Genomic DNA, 7962 nt, shown 5'->3' with positions numbered 1-7962 from the left:
ATATAGTAGTTATATTTCCCTTTATTTATGTCTTGTGAATTGCATATAGATTATAGTGTTACAAGCCATATATATATATATATATATATATATATATATATATATATATATATATATATATATATATATATGAGATTTTAGTTTATCTAAAACCCTAATCCCTAATTTCCATCGACAAACAATTATCACTATCTATAATTATCTCAACAATATGAGTTATACTCTCAACAACCCATAATTATCTCAATAATATGAGTCATATTCAACAATATTACAATTTAATAAACAAAAAAATGAAAATTTGATATAAAATAAACTATAATAAAATACATAACAAAATTAGAAAAAATCTAACATAAATAAACATAAAAATAAAAATTATAAAAGAAAACAAAAAATTGCAATGCTTATAATTTATGTTAAATAAAAAAATCAAATTAAAATAATTTGAAGGTGAATACTAATTATAATAAATTGCTGGAAGCAATAAAGAAAAATTACATATAAAAGAAACAAGAACATGAAAGAAAATAATAATTTTGAAATACTAAAATAAAATGAGGATATGTTAGTAATATAATAATTTATTAAATATAAAAATTCATATTCTCACCCCTCTCCTCCAAATCCCTCTGATTTGGGGATGCAAAAGATATGATTTGGAGGGATTTTGCTTCCCTTCCCTTCCCCCCTCCTAAAAATTGAACCAAACATATTTCATTAGAAATATCACAGCCATTCCCCTCCCTTCCCCTTCATCTACCTCGAACCTAACACACTCTAAATTAAAGTTGAAAGGATTTCATTTCGAATTACATTCATGGGTTTGGCAACCAACAATATAAGAGACGATTTTTACCTTCTTCGTTACTGAATCTGGTTTTTTGATAAATTTTAGTTTCTACCTCGATATTTGACAAAAAGGAATAATTGAATTTCAACAATTCTCCAAACAAATACTTACATTAAAGTATTGTCACTCGGCCCCTATTTTTCCAATAAAATATTTTTAAATAAAAATAATCAATTTTCTCAAACACATAACCTATCTTGAATTCAAAGTCTCCCTTCGAACCCAAAACCTATACCAAACTATAACAAATATTAACACAAATTACCTATGATAAAGTAAAACATATTCGGAAAATTCCAAACATATATTACAAATAGTTCAAATGATAAAATACAAATCAAAATATCAATGAATTAATCATTACAACTAATATTGCATATTATCTAAACCAAATAATAAAATACAAACTGATAATTCAAACTACCATAAAAACAACAACATAATCAAAAATATTCTACTTTCCAAATTACAATCAAAACTACCACATAACTAAGAATACTCTACACCATTGTTCATTGAAATTTCTAGAACAAGTAAATATTGATATAAACAGAACAGGTTCATATGTGATTTCGATGATGGATTCATAATGGATACTAGTGTCTTGATTATTTCTCTCATTTCCATATTTTGAAATTATAGAAAATCCAAACTCGGACCCAAATCCAATCAAAACGGATTTCGATGATGGATTCATAATGGGTACACGTGGATATGGATTCTATTGCCATCCTTATTTGTGAGATTGATTCATGTTGGTTTATTTGGTTGTTATGGTTTCTAAGTAAGTTATTATTTCTTTCATGATGAAGCGTGTTTGCATTTTCCACACAAATAGAAAAAACTCAATCATCTCTACGAACATGATAAATATAAATGACTTTGATCAAGAATGAGATATATGTCGCGCTTCATCCAGCAAGTGCATAAAGTGTAGATTCTTAACTTGGAGATCCCTTTCTATGTGGCTCTAAGGTCTTTGTGACTTTTATTTATAATTACCACATAAGATTTAAGTATTTTATTCATGGTTGGCTGAGAAAATTCTACACTAGATAATCCCCTTGTCCCTTTTTCATCAAAAGTTAGTTTGGATCCCTACAATTTCAAATTCCCTCCCTTTCATAGATCTTTATATCTCTACTTTGATGGATGTTGCATTGCAATATGCGAAGTGACAAGTTTCTCCATAAAAAATAATGCAATGTTATATTCATTATGTGATTTGTAAATGGGTTGAAGTATTCTTTATAATTTCAATCAAATAAGTTTAAAGGAATTATTTGTCAGCTATTTACTTTTTTTCCCATCCAAATCATTTATTAAAAAAAGTCTATGGGCAGCCAAATTCCTATTAAAATATGTTGACAACTGGACTTCTAAATTTATTTAGCATGGTGATATTCATGTTGTAAAATCTTTAGTGTTGCTTGAAATAAGATTTACGCTCTTATTGCTAAAGTTGGTTTGGAGTTGTACCTTCCACTGAAAGGGATTATATATTAGTTTGCCTTCACTTAACCAAAAAGAATAGGGGCCGGTTGACTCTAACAGTTGCGGGAACCATCACAAGGAATTAGGGCAATTTTTGGATAAGTGTCGCAACTTATGTGTCGTAAATCCCACTTTTTCTTGTTGTGAATCAATGAAACCATCATGCTAAAGCTTAGGTGAGAGTTGGTTTTTTCCCAATCTCAATGATCTAGCTTCCTGAGAGTCTAGTTGTTCAAACACACGGTTCATGTTACTCTTTATGTGAAATATTGTATTTTTTTCTCAATTAATAAGCATATACATACTATTAATTCAAATACAATTTGGTGTTTAGGTGATGGTTCGACTATTAGTTTTCAGAATGATGTATGGTCTTTTTATCATATATCTGAGTTGATACAATTTCCTACTATTATCATTTCTACTCTTTGTTCTAATTCCCAGGGTTTTATTTTTTAGGGTATGCTTCGCCCATTCTTCCTTTCTTCAAGCATAATTATCTCTTGTTACTACGAAAATCATCCAACAAGGCATACATTGTCCCTTTGTCTTGATAAATTGGTTTGGAGCATTACGATTTTTAGTTCATTTTGTTTTAAATGTTTTTATATTTTCGCTCGTCAAAATGGATTTTATCCTTTTTAGTGCAAAGTTATATACCTGTAGAAATAAATTTGTAACTCATATATTTCTCTAGTTCTATTTTGTTAGAAGATTTTGGTTGTGATTTAGTTCTCTCATTTATTTTTCTATTGACCACATTATTGATGTTTATCTACATTTCCAAACCGAAATATTTATTTCCTAAGTACTTTACCCTTAGTAATATCTTCATCATCTTAATATGATAACATTTCAAAAGAAACTACATTTAACTATATTATTGAGTTCTCTACTCTTAAAACTTTTGGTGTGATGGGTCGTCCTCGAATTGCTCTTGTAATTAAGAAAGTAAGGTGGAGTAACCTTCATTGTGGTTAGATCAAAAAAGACTCTAATAAGCTGCTATTAGTGTAAGCTCTAGAGACCAATAATTTCATGTTGAACTTGGTACTTGTATTGAATTATCTATTAATGATAATAAGACGTTTCTTTGTTATGTTTGTTTTTCCAAATAATAAAAACCCTAGAATAGCTGTTGAAAGTATATTTCGTGTCGGGTTTTTGTTATCGTATCCACAGGGATTGTAAGATATCACCGCCGTTCGATGGTTGTATTAATCTTAGCTCAATGTAACAATATGGTTTTGATTGGTTGTCACGTTATCTTGCATAAAAAGGTATTAAATTGCGGTAAAAGTTATGTTTTGAATAAATGAGAAATATTGTCAAAGTTAGGGTTCAATGATTACTTTGCATGTATTTGTTCGGTCAACAATCGTATAAACTCCTTTAGATGATAAATCATTTCACAAAGTCCTCCCAATATGTTTCTCTCGAACACACATTGTGAGTTTTCCCATTTTGATCCATTGTTTCTCTCGAACACAATCTATCAAAATGACAACTTTTTGGTTTAACCTTATGGTGAACAAAATCATTCATTACTATCTCTAGCTAATAAACAAGATTGGATGAAAACCTAGGTCAAGAGTTGGTAAACATCTCTCGATCATAAACCAACACAAAGAGTTTTAAATAGAAACAAAGTTTTCATCATATATTCACCATTAAAGAGTTTACATATGAAGATCCTTACATTTACACGCAAAGCTAGTAATCACCTACATCTAACCTTGGCAAATGGATGACTTAGCTACTCATTTTCATGGTAGCTTGGTCGGCAAGTAAGGAAAGAAGGTTGATCAACATCCAAGTCGGATAATCGAAGTTGGATGGGAATCCACCTTCTTTTTGTAGAAGATGGTTCTAAGATGAAGAGAAATGAAAATTAGGGCATAAAAGATCCCCTAGAACAATGCTGTAAAATATCTCTCCAAAGTACAAAAGTGGAAAAAGTTGGTAAAAATGAGGTCTGGTGCTCAAAAGTGGCACCTGCTACTTATAGACCTCTGCTGGGCTGTCATGCTCGCTAGGCGAGCAGAATGGCTCGCCTAGCGAGGGTCTAATATGGGCACATAAGGCACCTGCGCCCAGAGAAACAGGGTCTGCTGAACTGTCATGTTCGCCTAGGGAACATACCTTCGCCTAGCGAAGGACACGCTTCAACCTTCGCCCCAGCGAGGTTGAGAGGTTTTGCTACTGGAATGCTCGCTGGGGACTCGCTAGAGCTTCGCCTAGCGAGTGAGTGCTGGCTGCGCTTTTCACCAAAACAGAACGAACTCGCTACCACCTTCGCTGTCAGCTCGCCTGGCGAATTTATTGACAATTTACTGGAGCTTTTCGCTTGGCGCTCGCCTAGCGAACCAGTGCTTCGCCACAGCCCTCGCCTAGCGGGCAGGCTGATGAATGCTTGTTTGCTTTGGTTCCTTTGCCAACTTTCTTGTGTCTTCAATTTCAATTATTTCATGCCTTCTTTCTGCACAATAACACACAAATCAAAGGCACCAAGCTTGTTTATCAATGTAATGCATTTCATCAAAAACCAAGGTGATTTTGACAATTTTAGCAGGGAAATAGAGTGAAAGATACCCTTAATTGATGGCTCAAATAAGCACTTTTGGGTATCTAACAACTCTCCCCAACTAGATTCTTGCTTGTCCTCAAGCAAAGTATGTCTCTTGAAGGACAAGAGGATTTGCTTTAAGAAAATGGTTTCTCCGAAGTTGGATAAACGGCTCAAACACAAGCGAAATCAGCATATACAAGTTTCCAACGGTTTGAATAAAATAATACACAAGAACTAAAACTTAAATAGCAATGCAAAATATTTATCTATCTACAACAATACTATTCTGAATGAATCATCCTATCTCTCCTCTTCGAATAAGGAATGAAGATTTTACGCGTTTGCAACCGCGGGAATAATCTCACTCACTAACAAACAATGAAGAAATCAAATAGATTCATACAATGTCTAACAATTATAAATGGTACTGTGGAAGCATAAAGATCACTAAGGGCTTTTCGGTTGAAGCTTGGTTAGGTTAACAAACAAGGGTCATTTCTAAGGCCATTGAAACGAAAGTGCCGATGCAAAAGAGACATTCACAGTATTAATCACACATCTCGACTTTGTTTCATTTGTTTCTTATTTGAAACCTTCACAACACATATTCCACAACTCAATTTTTATTTTTCACTATTTTTCTTCCAAGCAAGCATTCATTTTCATTCTTTCTATTTTTGTTCTTTTCTTTCACATCAAATATACAAAACAGATGTTTCTTTTCTATATTTTCTATACATATATTTTTTTTTATGCTTGCTCGGTTTTTCTTTTCTTTTTCAAGAGTTGTGGTACTTACCGATTCTTTTTCGTTCTCCCCAACTTATTTCTTCCTTACCCTAAGTGAATGCTCTTAACTTTTTACGGCAAAAGAACAATAATCAAGATTTTCCGGGTTGTAAAAAAAAGATTTTTGAGATCTCGCTTTATTTCAAGCCGAGATTCAACTGTTTAAGCTCAAAGGGGTTAACAAATACTCTCTCTGCTCACAGGTAAGTTGTTTTTGGATGTAGTTGTGCTCAAAAGAAAACAAGTTCCTTGATCATTTCTACTTGCTTCCACAATTTCACAATAATAAAAGACAAAGCATGAATCAACAAAACTTATTAGAATTCAGCATTTAAGTGTACAATGGAGGTTTCCTCACAATTTGTGGTTTTAAGTTCTAGATGAAACATTCATTCAATTATGTTGCAAAAAGACAATATTCAATTTACCAAAAAGAGTAAAGTTCCTAATGCATTCTAAATTTCTAGCCGGAGGTAACCATGTACCTTAGCTTCATTCACTTGTTTATTCTTATCATTGCCATCCAAGCTCGGATGCACCTTCATTGGGTACTTCTTGAGGAGCAACCAATCTAGAAGGTTTGCCACTTAATCACCCAAAAATTTATTAAACAAACAAAATTAAAAACATAAATAAATAACATTAACTGAAAATATAAATTTATTCATGGGGGACAAAACACCTCAATAGTACAACACCAAAGTCAAGATACAAAATCCGAAAATACAAATAGAAATAAACATAAAAAAAACTGAAAAGTACAAAAACTCAACCCTCTAAGGGCTCAGAATCCTCCTCGCTACCGGCTTCAGAACCGGTAGCCTCATCATCAACATCATCATCATCATCAGCTGCAGCACCTGAAGCGCCCACCCCCTCACCAAACACAGGTCTGTCCACAGGCCAGTTTTAGTGAGAGAGATGAAAAATGAGAGTGTGCTTGAGTGTTCGTGAGAGTAGAATTGCCTCAGCAGAGTCGAAAAACAGAAAAAATGTGTTTGGGGCAAAATGAGTGCCCTGCTGAGATTTTAAATAAGTGCTGTCATGCAGCGCTCGCTGCTGATTCGCCTAGCGAGCAGCTAGCGAATCAGCTCGCTACTGCCTCGCCTAGCGAGCAGCTAGCGAGAATGACAGCAAATGCCTTTTCAAGGCAGCAATTCATGTTCATACAGCATGGTTTTAGCACTAGGAAACCCAACACACACAACACAAAAAACAGTAAATGCTTACAATGTTGGGGTGCCTCCCAACTAGCGCTTGTTTAACGTCGACTAAGCTCGACGGTGTGATGCTCACAGAGGAGCATCCAAAGGAATTGTGCAGCTTCCGCTATCCACTTTGTTGTTTGACTTTCCGGGATCCATTTTGTTGAGCAACTTCCTCAAGGGCTTTGTTGTCTTCAAGAGGTTCTTGATGAACCTTCGATAAAATCTGATACCACCCTTTTTCGGAACTATTTGTACAACGCTCACCCATTCACCATCTGCGATAGAACAATTCATCCCGGCCTCCACTAATTTGACAACCTCCTTCTTTTTTAGCACCCGCATCAATTGATTCTCTTTGTTTATGGACAAATTATTGCTAATGATCACGGGTTTAGCACAATTATCATCAAGGTACACATATTTCAAATGTGGCTCTAGTTTCGGCTCCTCCACTATATTGGTCATATCCACGCCTTCCCTTGTCTCATCATGATAGAAAAGTTCTCCGTAAGCCTCTAATTCATGCAACCATGCTTCCATCTTTTTTTCTTTAGTTTTGGTCGAAACTTGGTAGACTCCTATAAGAGGTCTTTCGGAAGGATTAGAAATATGAACCTAGTTTGCGACCTCCACTAGCTTCTCCTCTGTGGCATCGATTCGGAAAGAATCATGTTTATCATTGAGATGCTTTTTGGCTTCAAAAAGATGGAAGGCTACCTCTTCATTTTGGACCCTTACCTTCATCAAACCGTTATCTACGTCTATCATCATTCGCGCGGTTTTCATGAATGGTCGGCCCAGGATGAGCGGAGCATCATCATCCTCTTCCATATCAATAATAATAAAATCAACCGGGAAGAAGAATTTATCAACTTTGACTAACATGTCTTGAGCCACTCCATATGGTGCAGTGGTAGATTTATCAGCAAGTTGCAAAGTCATCTTCGCAGGTTTGATATCAACATTTCCCAATCTTTTGATAATGGACAGGGGAATTAAATTGATGCTAGATCCCAAGTCAATCAAGCCATTACCCATGTAGGTGTCTC

The sequence above is a fragment of the Lathyrus oleraceus genome, chromosome 7, assembly GCF_024323335.1.
Source record: "Lathyrus oleraceus cultivar Zhongwan6 chromosome 7, CAAS_Psat_ZW6_1.0, whole genome shotgun sequence".
Lineage (NCBI taxonomy): Eukaryota > Viridiplantae > Streptophyta > Magnoliopsida > Fabales > Fabaceae > Lathyrus > Lathyrus oleraceus.
The sequence above is the reverse complement of the archived record's forward strand: the minus strand, read 5'-3'. Positions refer to the sequence as shown.